Source organism: Pleurodeles waltl, chromosome 11 (assembly GCF_031143425.1).
Source record: "Pleurodeles waltl isolate 20211129_DDA chromosome 11, aPleWal1.hap1.20221129, whole genome shotgun sequence".
Taxonomy (NCBI): domain Eukaryota; kingdom Metazoa; phylum Chordata; class Amphibia; order Caudata; family Salamandridae; genus Pleurodeles; species Pleurodeles waltl.
This window is the reverse complement of record NC_090450.1, coordinates 220,472,835-220,491,431: the sequence shown is the minus strand read 5'-3', so window position 1 is coordinate 220,491,431 and position 18,597 is coordinate 220,472,835.

Sequence of the window (18,597 nt, the reverse complement as noted above, 5' to 3'; positions counted from 1 at the left end):
TTCCTCCTCCCTCGCACACCACTGGGGTGCCCAGTTGGCTCACTGGCACCCTGAATGTCACCCTCAGTGGCAGTGCTGCGCCTGGCACTGTGCCGTCTGGTGTCTGATGCAGGTACTGCAACACTACTAGGGCTCGAACAGTCCTCAGTGTCCCCCAGGGCTACCTCACTGGGAGTGGCAGATCTCTGTCCCATGACTAGTTCAATCACATTAGTGATTTGTACAAGGCCCTGGACCACATCCCTGCTGGTGTGTGCAGCCTCCACTTGGGCCACCACAGCGCTACGGGCGATGAGTGCTGTGGAGTTTGCCATCCTGTTTGAGGACCTTCAGTAGTTTGCAAACATTGTCCTGAAGCGGTGTTCATGTCTGCGTCGGCTCACCCTTTCGTGGCGCAGCTCCTCACACAGGTCACACACTGCACTGGTAAGCTCCCTAGTGTCCTCAGAGGCCTGCACCTGTCCCTCACGCAGCTGGGTGATATTGCTGTTCAGGATGTCAAGTCGCCGATGCAGGCCCATCATATGTCTATTGTGGACTCTCAGGTTCCGGTCCAAACTCAATATTCTCCTGTTTTGCTTGCAGCTGTTGCTGCAACATAGCAGCCTCAAGTCCCCCGAACAAGGATGGACCCTCACCTGCCTCATGTGGTTGCTGCTGGGACACTGTGGCACTTCTGCATTGTGCTGCATGACCCCTGTCCTCCGGTATCTGGCTGCGCCTATCTGGTGCAGACGGTGTGCTTGGCCCCTCCTGCTGCACATCCAAGTCGCCACTGAGGTCTGGCAGTGGCAGTGGCCTGGGCCTGTGGCGCACAGTGGAGATGTTGAGGGACCCACTGGTGTTGGTGTCAGAGGGCTGCTGTGTGTCCGTCTCCCCTACACAAGGAATTTGTGTTGCTGCTAGGCCAGGCCGACCTACGACAACAATATGCAGCATGTCAGTTCTGTATGTTACATTCTCTGTCCAAAAATGGCAATAAAGGTACAGGTACTGCTCTACATGGTGTAGTGTGTGTTGTGTTACCTTGGGTGTCACTATGCTTGCTTACATTGTCATGCTACTGTCTGTACTAGTTTGTGGACCACAACTCCCATAATGCATTGTTGTGCTGCTTCTAAGATGTGGACTGGACTACTTCACACACTACTTCACATTAAATGCTAATTCCTAAGGGGCTTTTATGCATGCACATATTGGGTTCACACAACAACATTGCACTTACCTTGGCTGGTACTCGGTTGAGCGGAGGTGTTGATATCTGTGACCGCTGTCACTGCTTCCTGGAGGAGTGTCGATTCCACCAGGTCCTCCAGTGGTGTGGCAGGTGGTTCGGTTGGTGGTCCGCCACCTGTGCCCCTGGCCTCTGCAAGTCTCCTTGCCACCCTCTCCTTTGCCCGGGACTGCAGATCGTGCCACCGTTTCTTAATCTCCTCAATGGAGCGCTGTGCCACTCCAACGGTGCAGATTTTACCCTGATTTCAAGCCTTAGCCTTCTCTGCTCGCTCTCTGGAACCTGGAGTGATGCTTTACCAAACAGGCGGTCATGGCTCCTCACAACCTCTTCTGTTAGTACCTCCAGCTCCTGTTCACTGAACTTGAGTTTGCGCTTCCTCTCCTACTTCTCCTGTGATGTACCTTGGGGCTCCATTCTGGCTCAGGTGATGCTGCCCCTTCGCAGTGCTGCTCTATGTGGCTGGGCTGCTCTCACTCAGGTTGCTGGTTTGGGTGTGGCACCTGAAACTGCCTCGGATGACTCATTTCCTGCTGGTGATGTCATCAGGCTCCTCCAGGTGTGCATTCTCGAACTTTCTTGCATTTTGCAATTTTTTTACTGAATCGCAAAAAAAATCGCAAATTGCGAGAATGCAAATTGCGATTCGGTATATGGGCCTCGCAAACCACAAATTGTGATTTTTAAGAAATCGCTAATTCCGATTCGCAATTTTGTTACATGGCCAATTGCGACTCGGAAATAGCGATTTCTTAATAATCGCATTTTGCGATTCGCAGACCCCAGTTTTCATACATCTGGCCCTTAATGTATGTTGGTATATCGGATGCATGTGATGCGTGATATGGATTGCAAGTGTGCATGTGCATGGATCTGTAGAAGGCTGGCCTGGTTTGTAGTGGGTGCCCAAGGTGCTTACACCTTATGCCAGGTCCAGTTATCTCTTATTTATTAAATGAAGGCAGTGTCTAGAAGCCAGTCTCTGTAGGGGTAGCCAAGGCTTACCTAGGAGACATGCAAAGCTCATGAAATACCACTGCAGTCACACAGTACTCACACACATGAAAGAAAATACTCAGTGTTACAAAAATAAAGATACTTTATTTTGGTGACACAAATGCCAAAAATACCATATAGATTATACTACCTTAGGAGGTAATACACAAATTATATACACTAGTATGCAGAAATAGCTATAACAACAGTTATAAAACAGTGCAAATAGTGCAAATCACAATAGTTAGAAATGGCCTAGGGGGAACGCAAACCATATATTAAGAAAGTAGAATGTGAATGTTGGTTTCCCACCTAGGCAAGTACAGTGTGTAGAGGGGCGCTGGAAGTATTAGAAAACATTAAAGGTAAGTAATGGAACACACCCCAGAGCACAGGAAAGGAGGAGTAAATTTCCACACAGTAACTTTCCTAGAACACACAAGAACACGAGAAATAAGATACTGCAAGACACCAACAGTAGATTTCTGGTCCTGAAGACCTGTGGACGAAAGGGACCAAGTCCAAGAAGCACAGAAGAGTCCAGGGAGAACAGAAGCTCCTGATAACCCAGAAGAAGGTGCTAAAGAAGAACCACCAGTGAAAAACAATAGTCAGTACTGTACCCAAGAAGATGGATGTGGGTTCCTGGTAGATGCAGAAGATGTCCCACGCCGGATGTCTGGTTAGCGTCACTGGATTCCACCAACAAACCTTGGCACACGAAAAGCTTGCGGTTAGCAGAAAATGGTGCTGCCTGGTACCAGGAGGAAACTGGTGGACTCTATCCAGGAGGAGAAGTCAGAGGGGGCTCTCAGCAACTCAGAGAGCCCTCAGAAGACCAGGCAGAGCAGACAGGAGTCCCACAGCACAGGGACAAAGAAGGTACAAAAGGAGGTCCACGCAGCACTACAACAAAGGTTCCCACGCTGCCAGAGAACCACGCAGGAAGCTGTGCGTCACAGGAAATATTGCTGGGGGCTGGAGCTGCACAGTGCATGAAGAACTTTGTGGAAGAATGCCAACAAGCCATGGCAACTGCAAAAGACGTGGTGCATGGGGGTACTGTCTTGCGTAGGGAGGCAAGCTCTTACCTCTGTTGTGTAGCCATTTTAGTTATAGCTCCATGCACGTTATTTTAACATACTAGGCCTCCAGCTTTGCACTTTAACCTAGCTATATTTTATTCAGCTTTATTATTGTTACAATAGCCACTTTTACGGTCTTGTTTTATTTCGCTCTATCTAACTGTTTTTGCGTAGGCCGCCACTCTGTTCTCAAACAAGATATCCTTGCTCACTCTGCGCTTCTTCCAAGGCTGTAGTAAGATAGGTTGCCGGTGAACTTGGTATAAGTTTAATCTCTGACATTCACAGAAAACACACATCCTTACGTAGAGACAGTTTCTCAGAACATCAGCTGTTTTATAATAAAAACACTTCCCTGTCCCTTATATGTTAGAGGGAGATTTCAGCCAGATAACCACAACTGAATGCTGATTGAAGAAATGCTTCGCTACAGCTGCTAACGCAGACTTCAGCCCTTTGCTCAGGTATGGGGGATGATGTCTTCCCAGAGGAACCTGAATGGCAGAATTAGAGCTTAACACGCTGTGCTCTGTCATAGCCTAGGCAGGAATTAGTCTATTGATTCTAGTGACAAAATGGTAGCGTTATTCCTATGCTTTACTCTCCTAGTCACTATTTTAATTTTATTATGTTGTGTCGTCCTGGTTATTGCAGCTCTCGCTTTGTTATGTAAGATGCAGTTGCTTCATCAAAATCCTATTGAAACCTATACTACCTCTGTTTGTCATTATGTATATGAGACTAATGTAACTGAGAGAAACGGATGAGACCTGAGTGACCACGGCTTCCCTGATAAACCATGTATGTCATGCGTTCGGCTGCCTAATCATCCCTGCCTTTGGGGAGAGATGAGGCACTGCTAGTTCGCCGGAGCAAAACCCAAATTGGAGTGACAGGTATCACCTGCAGTGGGCTGGACTCAGTCTTCCACACCGCAGGTGATTCTGCCACTTGAAACCCAGTAGTCTCATTAGAATAATGAGAGCCTACACAACACCTCCACCAAAGTTGGACAGTAGGACATCAGGACCATCAGGACCACTTCTGTCCACCAGCCAGGTGGCAGGATCCATGCCGCTCACCAGGAGAGTGGACCCACGCCGCCAGTTGTTTCAGAGAGGTACCTTCTGAAGCAGGGAAGAGACTCCTTCGCTCCAAGGGAGATTCCTTTGTTTTTCTGGGGTAGGCTGAAGACAGGCTGTCCTCTGAGGATGCACGACTGGGAAACAGTTGCAGTTGGTGGCAGGAGCTAAAGATACATTGTTGCAGAAGTCGTCTTTACTTCTTTGTTGCAGTTTGTAGAGTTCCTGGAGGGCCCATATACTGTTTCTTTGGTAAGAGGGTGAAGTAAAGAATGCAGAGGATTCCTGCTGGAGCCTTGCAATCCGAATCTGAAGAACCACCCCAGAGAGAGACCCTAAATAGCCCTGAAAGGGGGATTGGTCTGCTAAACAGGTAAGCACCTATCAGGGAAGGGCTCTGACATCACCTGCTGGCACTGGCCACTCAGATGCTCCCAGAGTTCCCTGTTAACTTGAAATCCAAGATGACAAAAAGCAGGAATCCTCTGGAGGAGCTCTGAGCACCACCCCTGGGGTGGTGATTGACAGGGAAGTGGTCACTCCCCTTTGCTTTGTCCAGTTTCGCCCCAGAGCAGGGCCTGGGGGTCCCTGAAGCAGTGTAGACTAGATTATGCAAGGAGGGCACCAAATGTGCCCTTCAAAGCATTTCTAGTGGCGTGGGGAGGTTACCCCTCCAAAGCCTGTAAGACATATTTCCAAATGGAGAGGGTGTAACACCCCACTTCCAAAGGAAATCCTTTGTTCTGCCTTCCTGGGCTTGAACTGCTCAAGCAACAGGAGGGTAGAAACCTGTCTGAGTGGTGGCAGCAGCTGGGGCTTCCAGGAAACCTCAGAAGGCTGGAATGGCAATACTGGAGGTTCTCTAAGGAGCCCCCAGAGTGCATGGAATCATAAAACCAATGCTTGCAAAAGCTTTGTGGTATGATCCCAACATGTTTGATACTAAACATGCCTATGTTTGTAGTTACCATTATATAGCTGGACATAGGTAGTGAACTAAGTCCAGTACACACGTAAAATGGCATCCCACACTCACAAAGTCCTGGAAAATGGTTCTGAAGGTCATGGGGGAACCTCTGCTAGTGCAGGGGTGTCCTCACATACAGGTACTCTGCACCCTGCCCTCAGGGCTGGAAGGCCTGCTATATGGGTGACTTATAAGTTACCTGGTGCAGTGTAAATGGCAGTGAAAGGGTGCATGCACCTTTCCACACAGGCTGCAATGGCAGTCCAGTAGAAGCCTTTTTATGGGCTCCCTATGGGTGGCAAAGGAAATACTGAGGCCCATAGGGATCCCCTGGAGCCCCATTGCCCTGGGTACCTAGGTACAATATACTAGGGACTTATAAGGGGGCACCAGTATGCAAATTGTGGATGAAACACTGGATTACCAGTATCCTTCAACCATACTTTAAGGGAGAGAGCATTACTACTGGGGTCCTCATTAGCAGGATCCCAGTAGACACAGCTAAACACACTGACAAACAGGCCAAAAGTGGGGGTAACCATGCTAGAAAGAGGCTACTTTCATACAGGTTCTATTTCCCACAATCATACACATGTGTACAATGTGTGTACTGTGAGTTTACATATGTGAGGGAACATGTATTAGTGGTATCATGCTGTGCAGATGGCACATTTCCTCTGTTTGTTTAGCGACACTGCTTAGTATAGCTGGCTCATGTGCGAAACATGTTAATACACATGACACCCCTGACAGGTATATACCCATCGATGCTGGTGACTTGGCCTGGTATGTGGGTCACTAACCGAGACCTGTGACAGTACATGTGTGTGAAAATCTATGGTGTGTCCCTAGGGGAAGTCATTATTATGTAATGCAACACGTGTAAATTGCAGTTCTCTATGCATGCAAGTTTTTGGGTATGGTGGACTGACGTCATGGATTGTTTTTGTCTGACATGATAGTGAGTGGTATGTGTTCTTCATATGTCTGACATGCTAATGAGTGGTATGTGTTCTGCCTATTACAGTGGTGTGTTACTTGAGATGTCACTTCTACAATCTTTTGAATCCTTCATGGATAATTGCGCACCTTCATAGCAAAATCTTTGCTCATACCAGTGAATGACATGTTACCCTATGTAGACACATATGTACTGTACCTAAATTTTCAGAGGTGTTTTTTCAGAAATACCATGTCATATGTTGCACCTTTTCATCTGTCTATGCGCAAAGTTACAGGCCACACAGAGCCTGGGGAATCTAGTGGGCACATGAAGGTTGCATTTTGTGTCAATGTTGTTTACACATACACTTTGACTGTACAATTCCTAACATGTAGTTCCACAAACTTCCCTTATAGCACACACTCTGCATGGCAGGACTGCTGTCAGACAGGGATGGCAGGCTACACATCAGTGCATCAGTGGCATAATAAATGCCCTCGCAGCCCCCTTGGTTTTGGTGTGGCCCGAGCTCAAGGGGACCCTCTCAGCACAATACACTGGCCATGGGCGGCAGGCCCTTGACTGTGTACAGAGTGGATGGAGCCCACTCAAGGGACTTTGCGGGGGGCATCCTCAAGAAGTTTTGTTGCACCACTGCAGTGTACAGTCAAGTGTAGGAATCCAACTGCACAACTAAACTCCCCTGCCCTATTATGTACTAGGGACTTACAGGTTGTTGATGTCAGCCTAGCCCTATTATGTACTAGGGACTTGGGGGTTGTTGATGTCAGCCTTGCCCTGTTATGCACTAGGGACTTACAGGTTGGTTATGTTGGACTTGTCTTAGCAAGACTATGGCCCTCATTATGACATTGGTGGTATATCCCAATTATCACCACGCTGACTGCCACCAACTTACCGCCTCCCCGGTGGATATCTGCTCACCATATTATGACACACACACACCAATCCGTCAGTATTCAGCCACAGACACAAATCTGCCACAAGAAATGACAGAGATAAACTGTCAGTATCAAAACCCACACCATTACGTCAACAGAACAACGCCATTCACATTATGACCCACGAATCATCAAGGCGGACATTCAATGGCGGTAAACCAGTGGTGCTCAAAATGGATACACACAAACAAAAGAACACCACATTGGACAATTCAAATAACACACACCTGACACCCATGCACACACCACACCCACACACCCACACCACTATAAAACACCCACCCACATTACCTACAACCCTTTACCATTACAAACAATTGCCAGCACAGAAACATCAAGACCACAGACACAACCAGAGCCACACACTATGCACACCTATATAACACTCACACACCCCACATCACACACCCCAACTCTTTACCCAACACACCCTCACCTACACACCTCACACAACACCAATGGCACCACAAAGACACCCCACTTCACAGAGGAGGAGCTAAGGGTCATGGTGAAGGAAATAATCAGGGTAGAGCGACAGTTATTTGGAGCACAAGTGCAGCAGATATCAATAGCTAGGAAGAGGGAGCTATGGTGAAGAATCGTGGACAGGGTCAACGCCATGTCACAGCACCCAAGAACTAGAGATGACCTCAGGAAGAGGTGGAATGACCTATGGGGGAAGTTATGTTTCATTGCAGCAAGACACCAGCTCGCTGTACAGAGGACTGGCGGTGGACTCCCACCTCCTCCCCCACAAATAACAGCATAGGAGGAGGAAGTCTTGGCAATCCTGCATCCTGAGGGCCTGGCTAGAGTAGGAGGAGGACTGGACTCTGGTAAGTCAACTCTCCACTACTACTACCCCCCTACCTGCATGCCATCACATACCCCAACCCTCACCCTCACTCCCATCCCTCCACCACCTCCCACACACCCCACCATCACATCTCACCTATCCCAATGCCAAGCCCTGCATGCTCTACCAATGTATGGAAACCACTCACAGCACTGCATGAACACTTATCAGTAAAGCATGCACACCATAGAGAACTAATAATCCCAACATACACCAACAAACACAAGTAAAAGTTGCCAGGGCAAATACAACCAAAGAGGGCTGGCCACGGATGCAAAATATGTCAGACACAGAAACCGTAACACATCATTTACATCCCCACAGGTATCCCAGCCAATGTCAGTGGAGAGGAGGTGCCAGCAATATCCAGTCCTGCAACTGAAGAGGCCCACAGTGTTGACAGCAACTCTGGTCTTCAGGATCTGGATGACCAACCTGTCCCATCAGGGACCTATGGATAGCCGGTTACCCAGGCCCAGACTCACCACTACAGAGCCTCCCCCATCAGGAAACACAACCACAGCACCCACCCAGCGTACCCATACATCTGTCCCCAGGACACGTCAATCAGCAGTGTGTCCACCTCTACAGGGACTTCAGGCCACACCTCGCCCCCAAGACAATCAGGGACCTGGGGTCAGTGACAGTAGGCACGCCGTTCAGGGGACAGAGGCACAGGACAACAGGGAAACTGGGAGGACTGCTGTGCGCCAGGGGGAGGACAGGCCCAGGGAACCAACTCTCCAGGAGGCACTTGCAGAGATCCTGGGAGCCTACCGAAATTCCCAGGACACGATGGGCCAGATCCTGGACAATGTGCAGGAGAACAGGCGGCCGCAGGAGGAACGGTACCAGGGGATCAGGGAGGACTTGCAGGCAGTCAAGAACACCCTGGTCTCCATAGCAGGGGTCCTGGAAGACATGGCAAACATTATGAGGGAGGCAGTCACACAACAGCAGGCCCCTGCCTCTAGCCAGACATCTGAACAGCCTTCCACCTCCACTGCTGCTAGTGGCCAGGAGGCCCCGCCACAGGACTCACCGGCCACCAGCACCTCTCCCCCTGCAGAAGGAGAACCACCCCACAAACATTCCCTGCGATCCAGTCAGAAGCCAGAGACACTTGCCAAGACCCCCTGCCAGGAAATGAGACTCTCCTGATTGTCACCCTTGTGTCCCACTCTGTCACACTGTCCACCTTGAACTGCCATTGCTCCCCTTCCTATGTCCCCTTGGACAATGCACCTGTGCTACAAACAGACCAGAACAATACCCTGGACTTTCCTCCATCATCACCCCATCCCATTGCACTTGCCCCTCCATATTTTAGCACTTCAATAAACACCCTTGGAAAAAAGAAGTGTGGAGTATGTCATATTTTCAATTATGTATTTATTGAAACAGGTACAAACATTGCAATTCAACTGTACTGAAATACTGAAAATGAGCATAGATTAATGACCTGTAGCTGGCTGCAGTGATCACACCAGGAGCATATGTGAGGTCACCAACATCTGCAAATGAATTGCCAGAGGGAACAGTAAGTGGGCATAGAAGTGGGAAATATCAGTATGCCAGTGCCACACAAATTCAAACAAATGTCATTGAAATGTGAAGTAACACTGCCGTACCTGTGTGTCATTGGAAGTATTGTCTGGTCACTGATGTCCTGTTGTCCACATCCTCACCCTCTGCCTCCTCATCCTCACTGTCCACAGGGTCCACTGCTGGCACACAGGCATCTCCAGCCTCCTCCTCCTGCAGAAAAGCCACATGGCGTCTCACGGCCAGGTTGTGCAACATGCAGCATGCCACTACTATCTGGCAGACCTTCTTGGGTGAGTAGCACAGGGATCCACCTGTTAGATGGAGGCACCGGAACCTGGCCCTCAGGAGGCCAAAGGTTCTTTCAATTATCTTTCCAGTTCACCCATGTGGCTCATTATAACGTTCTTCTGCCCTTGTCCTGGCATTCCTCACAGGGGTCAGCCGCCATGATAGGTTTGGGTAACCAGAGTCACCTGCAGATATTGAGGGACAACATTTAGCCACACACTATCCTATATGGCCCACACCATACCCATACCCCAACATATACTGGGTGGGAACCAGGGCTCACCTATTAGCCACACCCTGTGCCTCTGTAGTTGGGTTATCACATTTGGGATGCTACTATTCCTTAGGAAAAAGGCATCATACACTGACCCAGGATACTTGGCATTGATGTGGGAGATGTACTGGTCCGCCAAGCACACCATCTGTACATTCATAGAGTGGAAACATTTCCGATTTCTGAACACCTGTTCATTCTGACGGGGGGACAGATAAATGCAATATGTGTTCCATCAATCACCCCAATTATGTTGGGGATATGTCCCATTGCATAGAACTCAGTCTTCACTGTGGCCAAACCATCAACCTGGGGAAATACAATGTAGCTGCACATGTGTTTAATCAGGGCAGACAACAGTCTTGTCAGCACTATTGAGAACATTGGCTGTGACATTCCTGCTGCCAAGCCCACTGTCACTTGGAAAGAACCAGTTCCCAGGAAATGGAGAACTGATAGCACTTGCACAAGAGGGGGGATCCCAGTGGGGGGACGGATAGCAGATATCAGGTCAGGCTTCAATTGGGCACACAGTTCTGTGATTTTGGCCATGTCAAGTCTATAGGTGAGTATCATGTGCCTGTCCTCCATTGTTGCCAAGTCCAGCAGTGGTCTGTACATGGAGGTATGTCTCCATCTCCTATTCAGCCACAGTGGTAGTTATCTATGGGGCAAAAGAGTGAGGAGCCGGTCACAAACTGAACAATGGAGCTACAACCAAACTTTGCATGCTGTTAACTTGTAATGGGTAAGTGTGATTTGTCCAGTATGTCCTAATTTCACCAGCGACAGGTGGAAGTGAGGTAATTCTGCTGAAATTGTGCACCATTGCGGGAGGCGGTCGGGAGCCGCAGTGCAATTCCTCATTGGTTAACATTGGGCCCTATGGGTTATAGTGGCCAGTGGTGAGCTACGCCGGTGATGACGGTATGCACCGCCGCGGACGTGCCCACCATTTTCTATCTGATCCCTCACTTGCTACCTGATCTTCCACAGGAGAGGACTTACACTGCATGTGCTGCTGTGACCTGTGTCTGGAACCTACAATGGCCCGTGTGACCGGGGAAAGGGCCCCAACCTTCACTTTGGAGGAGTTGGAGAAACTGGTGGATTGGGTCCTACCCCAGTACGGAAAGCTATATGGGCCTCCAGACCAAAAGGTGAGTACACTGTGGGCACGATGCGTGTGGCATGAATGCATAGAGTGGTGTGTGTGAAGACCTCGTGTATGGGGAATGGGTGGATATCCTCTGGGGGGCATATAGGTTGTGTGCTGGGCCAGGTGCGTGTAAATGGCGATGTGAAGGGGAATGGTGGGCCATAATTGTAACAGGCAGGACTGTTTGTCTAAATCTATTTTCCTGTGTGTTTTGCCTCTGCAGGTCAGCGCCCATCAAAAGAAGGGTATTTGGCATGCCATCGCCAAGGAGTTGCGGACCCTGGGGGTCTATGGCAGCGGAACTCCCACTATCGCAATCGGTGGCAGGACCTGAGAAGTTGAGCACGGAAGACGGCAGAGGCCCAGCTAGGGATGGCCTCCCAATGAGGAAGGGGTGCCCATTGAACCCTGACCCCCCTGATGGCCTGCATACTGGCAGTGGCCTATCCTGAGCTGGATGGGCACTTGAGGGCATCACAGCAGCCAAAAGGGGATGAGTACAGTGCCCATCATTACAACTAATGAATGGTAGGGTGGTATCCGGGTGGGGGATGTGTGTCAGTGAGTGCCCCTAGGCCAGGCATGACATTGCAGAATAGGTCCCCTGGTGGCTAGGGTTCAGAAGGGACAGTCTTGCTACCTAGCTCGTAGGCATCCACTACTAGTCTGGGCTGCATGGGTCCCAGATGTGCTGCATTTGGCGATGTGTGCCCCTCCCCATGCCTTAGCTGCTAACTATTTCTCTAGTAGTGCTATGACATATTGTGTAGGCCTGATCCCTGTGTGTGAGGGTGCTGTGTACGCCAACAGTGGTGTTGGTGCAGCCCATGACCAAATGTATCCTTTATCTCTTCCCCACCTTTTTGATTTGTCATCCTGTCCTTATGTGCATTAACACCATCTGGCAGAGGATCAGAGGCACCGACGACAGAGGAAGCTGCATCTCACAGCACCAAGGAGGCAGAGTCCACCGACGCTGAGGACACCAGTGGGACGGAGGGCGAGCGGAGCACCACGGCAGAGACTGGAGGGGACAGTTCTCACACAGATACCTCCTCCGATAGAAGCTCCCTGGTCGTGGCGGACACTTCTGTGACCATCCCAGCTACAGGTACCACCACCACGCTCCGTACCAGCACCACTCTCCCAGCAGCCCCTCATCGAGGTGCCTGTGCCTGCTCACCCAGGAGGTGGGCATCTCCTTCACCCCAGGCACCTCAGGCCCTGCTCCAGGGAGACCTGCTGCCCTGAGTGAGGAGGCTATTGACCTCCTGAGATCCATCTCTGTAGAGCATTCAACCATTGTGAATGCCATCCAGGGGCAGGCAGCCTAGATGCAACAGACTAATGCATTCCTGGAGGGCATTCACACTGGAATGGCGGCCCAAAAGAGATCGATCCAGGTTCTGGCATTCTCTCTGAAGGCAGCCATTGTCCCTGTTCTACCCTTTCCCCTCCAACTTCCTCTTCCCAGTCCCATTCTCCTCAACCCCAACCCATCCCAAGCACATATCCAGACGAGCATGCACACAAAACAACACGCAAGAGTGGTACAGGCAAACACAAGCACCACACTTCATCCCACAGGCACTCACACAAATACCATCCAGATGCAGACACACCAAAATCCATTATTTCCACTGTCTCCCCCTCCTCCTCCTCCTCCACCTCCCACCCAGTTCTATCCACACTAACACCTGCATGTACTACATCATCATCCACTACCAGCATCATCACCACACCAAGCAGAACACACACCTCCCTGGCAGACACCTCCACAACAGCCATGCACACGTCCCCTGTGTCCTCTCCCATTGTGTCTGTCCCCCCTCCTAAGGTACACAAATGCAAGCTCTCAGACGCCCAACAGCCATCCACCTCACAACAGCAAACAGGCCATGCACTGCACCCAAAAGCAGCATACAGACACCTCCAACAACCACTCTCTCTTCTTCCACTCCCATTCCTTCTCCCTCTTCCCACCCTAATGTCCCTAAAAAACAGTTCCTATCCACCATTGAACTCTTCCCTACTCCCCCCCGTCTGGCACGTATGGGCAGGTTAACAAGTACCCAGCCCAGCACCTCAGCCTCCCAGTCCACAGGTCCTGTCATCACTACACCCACTTGTGGTAGAAAAGGATCCAGTCCACATGTCCTGAAGGTGAAGGAGCCTGCACCAGGCAGCCTCAAGGGAAAGGAGCCTGCCCCAGCTGCCAGAAAGAGCAAGGAGCCTGCTCCAGCAGGCAAGAAGGGAAAGGAGCCTGCCCCAGCTGCCAGAAAGAGCAAGGAGCCTGCTCCAGCAGGAAAGAAGGTAAAGGAGCCTGCCCAGCTGCCAGGAAGACAAATGAGCCTGCACCAGCAGGCAAGAAGGGAAAGGAGCCTGTCCCAGCTGCAAGGAAGACAAAAGCCTGCACCAGCAGACAGGAATACCAAGGGGCCTGGGGCAGGAACTGTCACAGAGCCCCCACCACCAACTATGGTTGTGCAGCCTTCTGAGGTTGGAGGGGATGGGCAGGAGCCTCCCCATCCCCAGCAGCACGACCACCTGCACTGAGCAGCCATCCGAGGTTGCAGGCAATGGGCAGGAACCTCCCCCCACCAGCAACAGCACCACCACTGAGCAGCCATCACCGCCGGCGGATGGTATGCAATTCTTCCCTCCATGGGCTGCTGTGCGGCCTGCCTCCTGCAAATTCAGTGGGTATGATTCCCACCTGAAAGACTGTGACTTTGCACTCCCCAGGATCAAGAGCACAGTCCATGAGGCCCCCTCCAGAAGCAGTGCGGAAGACACCCACATGCCCAACACTCCCCAGGATCAAGAGCACAGGGCACGAGGCCCCCTCCAGATCCAGTGAGTAAGACACCCACATGCCCAACACTCCCCAGGATCAAGAGCACAGGGCACAATGCCCCCTCCAGAACCAGTGGGTATGACACCCACATGACCAACACTCCCCAGGATCAAGAGCACAGGGCAAAATGCCCCCTCCAGAACCAGTGGCCAAGTCACCCACGTGAGAGACTGTGGCCTTGCACTACCCAGGACCAAGCACAGGGCATGTTGCCCTTCCAGAGGAAGTGAGCAAGTCACCCACTCGATTGACTGAGGCCTTGCACTCCCCACGACCAAGCACAGGGCATGTTGCCCCCTCCAGGAACCAGTGGTCTTGTTCTATCTCCCGTCCCACTGAGGTGCCTGCATATTTACCAGCTGATGCCCCTGCAGTGTTCTCTCCGTGTTGATGCAGGTGACGTGTGGCCTTGGACTTTGGCCTGTGGTCATGTGGCCTATGAACATTGTGGACTGGGCTGTGTCCCTTTTTGTGTACATATGTATATATCTATTATCTTGCCTAACTTATTTTTCATGCTGTGTTGATCTCATTACATTCACTTTTTCGAAATCGTTTTGTCCTTGCATTATTCATCTGAGTTATGGGGTCAAATTGTTTTTGTTATGCAGCTGATTGTGTGTATGGTGTTGGGGGGTACGTGTGTGTGTCACTGTCGTTTTCCTTCCCCCTCCCTTGTGTGCCAGGCGGCTGTACTCACCGTCGTCGGCTTTGCTGGCGCTGGTGTTCGTGGAGGAGCAGAGCGTAGAAGATCATGGGAAAGACATGCAGTTCTGGCTCCATGGCAGCGTGGTTGTTCCCTGTGTCTCCAATGGTAAGTCCTTTCACTTCTAAGGTCTGTTTCTGCCAGGCTATTGATGTCGTTGGTACCGTCCCGGAAAAGGTGGCGGTTTGCAGGGTCATAATATGGTGGGGGAACATTGAATTCTGCCTGGCTGTAGGCGGCTCCCAGTGTGGTGGATGTTGTTTCTGCCCTGGCGGCCGGTGTGGTGGATTGGCTGTCTTTCAGAGATCTTTCCGCCATGGTCATAATTTGGCGGTAGTTACCACCAGCCCGATGGCAGTATTACCGCCACTTTATCACCGACCGCCAGGGTTGTAATGGGGGCCTATGCGTTTTAGTTGGTATTTGTTCCTAATATGCATTGTTAAGTCATTGGTAGATACTGAAACAAGGGCATGTCACAGACCCAGGATACAGATAGTGTCTGATCCCCCTTGCCTCACTCATACCTGTTTGTGCTAGCCAAGCACACAGGTGGAGTTGCTGTCAATATGACTGGGATGTTTAATGTCCTACACAATGTGTGTAAATATGTATATGGACTTACATGGCTACAAAGTTGTTTTGTGAATTGTCCTTGTTCCTCATCTTCCTAAATTCTCACTCCCAGTCCTTCATGCACGTCACAGTATTTCATACATGTGACATTTACCAAAGGACATTGCTTCTTCTACAAGCTATGCAATATTTGACATACCATTTCCATTGTTTGCAAGATGAGTGACTGATACCAACACATCTCTCAACTCCAGCCACTTGTGTAGTCTGTGAGTCACCTCCACATATTGGCTGGCAAAGTTAAGTAGGGATTGTCTCAGCTTTCCTTCTACATTTGTTTGCTTGACATGAGAGATCACACATAGCTGCATTCACCATCCTTTGTCACATGCACTACAAGTGTGGTTGGATTGTGTGACTAGTCCTGACAGTTATGAGTATAACATGCATGTTTCAACATGTCTGTGTCCTTATTCACATATACAGTTTGTCAAGGGTTTGTGACTTGCTTTTACATTGTTTGACACGCATGCAAGATGACAACTGATTTGAGTCTGACAGATCTAGACATTCAGGTGCATTGTTATCTAACTGTAACTCACTATTAGCCATACATGTGAGTGCCACTGAGGGGTATGTTATAAGTTGTAACATGTGATTGTGACATTCAGACATTGAGTTGTTACATAGCAGACACTGACCTACTATTGTAGGTACTGACTACTCTTGTCCTATCTAGGCCAGACATCTGAACAGCAGTCATCACTTGTTGTTTCCCATTTGGCTGCTGTCAAATGTCAACCAGACAGGCTTGTGTGATATGTGTTTTGCTATGTGGAATATATGTTCAACAGGCAATGCATAAATTACACCTACACATTCATGTATTAGTGCACTGTGTGTAGTTTGGTTTTACTGAGTGTATTCCTAATTGATTTCCAATTGTTGTGGCTTAGTCATGCCTTCCAAGATGTGGGTCAGTTGATAAGGCATGTGAATTTCACAACAGAACTCAAAGACAAATCTGTGTGCAAGTGACTTATTTAAAAATGTGTGCTCAGTGATGAATGAAGTACAGTCACTCAGTGAAGAAGTCGTGAACAATATTGTCCCTTCTGTGTCCTCCAGCAGCAGAGTTTGTGCTTCCCAATCCTCTTGTTGTGCATTATTTTCCTCACTTTCCTCCAAGGGGACCTCTACCTGTTCCTCCCAGAGGACATTGGTGCAAACACAGATGTTGTGCAAAATTGCTCAGACTAGTATTATTTTGCACACAAGGAGTGGTGCATATAATAAGCGTCCTCCAAATACATCAAGGAACCTGCACCTGGATTTGAGGATGCTGAATGTCTTCTCCACCACATTTCTGGTCCTTTGTGTGCGTCACTGTAAGCCTTCTGGGCATCAGTATGTGGGTTTCCATATGGGGTCATGACCGATAGCTGGATGCCGTAACCTTGGTGCGTTGCAATGGAAGAGGAGAGACAGTGTCAGGCTTGTACTTGTGTTTCTCCCTAACTGGCCTGGCACAGTATTTGTCAATGGAGTAGAGAATCAGACTTGCATCTGGCATTGTGTAGGTTCATGTTTGCATGCATGATTGTATCAGTGTATGGTGGTGCACTTTCCAGTCAAGAGTACAGCCTCAGAAGCATGGTGATTGTGTGCTTTGTGAGGCATGACAGTTCACCCTTGCAGGATATGTGTGATGTTGCAGATTATTGTACATTTGTCCTATAACTTAAGACTTGCAAAAGAGCCATGTAGTGTGAGTTAGAACCTATTTTGTGTGGTGTGTGCCATGAGACAGGTGTTGTGCCTCCAATGTAGGCACCATTGCAGCATGGTTTAAAGATGTCTGCTTTGCGGGGTTGATTGTTACTTTGCAGTAAAGTGTCCCTTCCTGCACGTGAACAATCAAGGATGGCAATTTCCTCTTTCTATGTGTGCTGCAGTATGCACAAAACATGTGAGATGTATACACAATGAGTATCAAGTATTTGTCTTCATAGGAAAATGCTAATGCCACCCACAGGATGGCATTATTTGTTGGTGCTGCCTCAAGGTTACAAATTGTTGTAAATGTCTGGCAGTGCCAAAATTACAAGGTGTATCACGGTGTCATGCCCACTGCAAAACCCTTTGCTGACCACTTCCAAACTGAGTGATGGGTGTGAAGGGACCATATTTTCAAGGCAGCGTTAGGACGCAAGTAGTGTCTTAAAACCAACTTTTAAACTGGAAGAGGGTGTTGCTCCACTGGAGCATCAATAAAAGTGACAGTCTAGTGGTGCAAGGGACCTGCACATGTGACTGTATGTGAAGATGATGTGCATTCGATATGTGGAGTGATGCATGTTGCATATGTGTTGCTCAGTGATCATCCTTGCTTCCCTGTCCATGTATGTGGAGTGTGGTGTGTGTATTATTTGCCCTATGTTTTATATGTTGTGTTTGTTATGTAGTTGCTGCTAACCTACATATGAGCAGCTCGTTGTCATATTGTCCATCTTGGAAGTGTTGGTTTATTATTGAGTGTCTGAAGATGTAGGCATCATGCATGCTGCCAGGATATTTAGCGAGGGTGTTAGTGAATATCATACAATGTTCCACAATGGCCTGTACATTTATCCTATAAAGGTGTTTAGTTGCAGCAGGAGGGACAAGTTGGACATGTGTACAATCCATTGAACCCAGCACATGAAGGAAACCAGCGATCAGGTAGAATCCTTGTTTTGTCTTCTGCTGTAATTGTTGGGTGTTGAGTAACAGGATGTGGTCAAGAGTGAGATCGATGACAGTGTCCAGTAGCACAGGGAGGAAGGCAGAAAAGGATGGTTGAGAGACACCACCCTACTCATGGTGTGAAATGAGCCAGAGGCCAGCATGTGGAGCACGGGCAGGAGATTGAGCATGGGTGGTATGGTCGTTGGACTTTTCACTCTTGCCACGATGTCAGGAGCAATTTGGTAGAGCAGGCGTACTGTAGACTCCTGCTTCAGACGGTAGTATGCGATGACCTCTTGCTCCCTGAGGCAAGGATATTCTCTCTCTACTTCTGTGC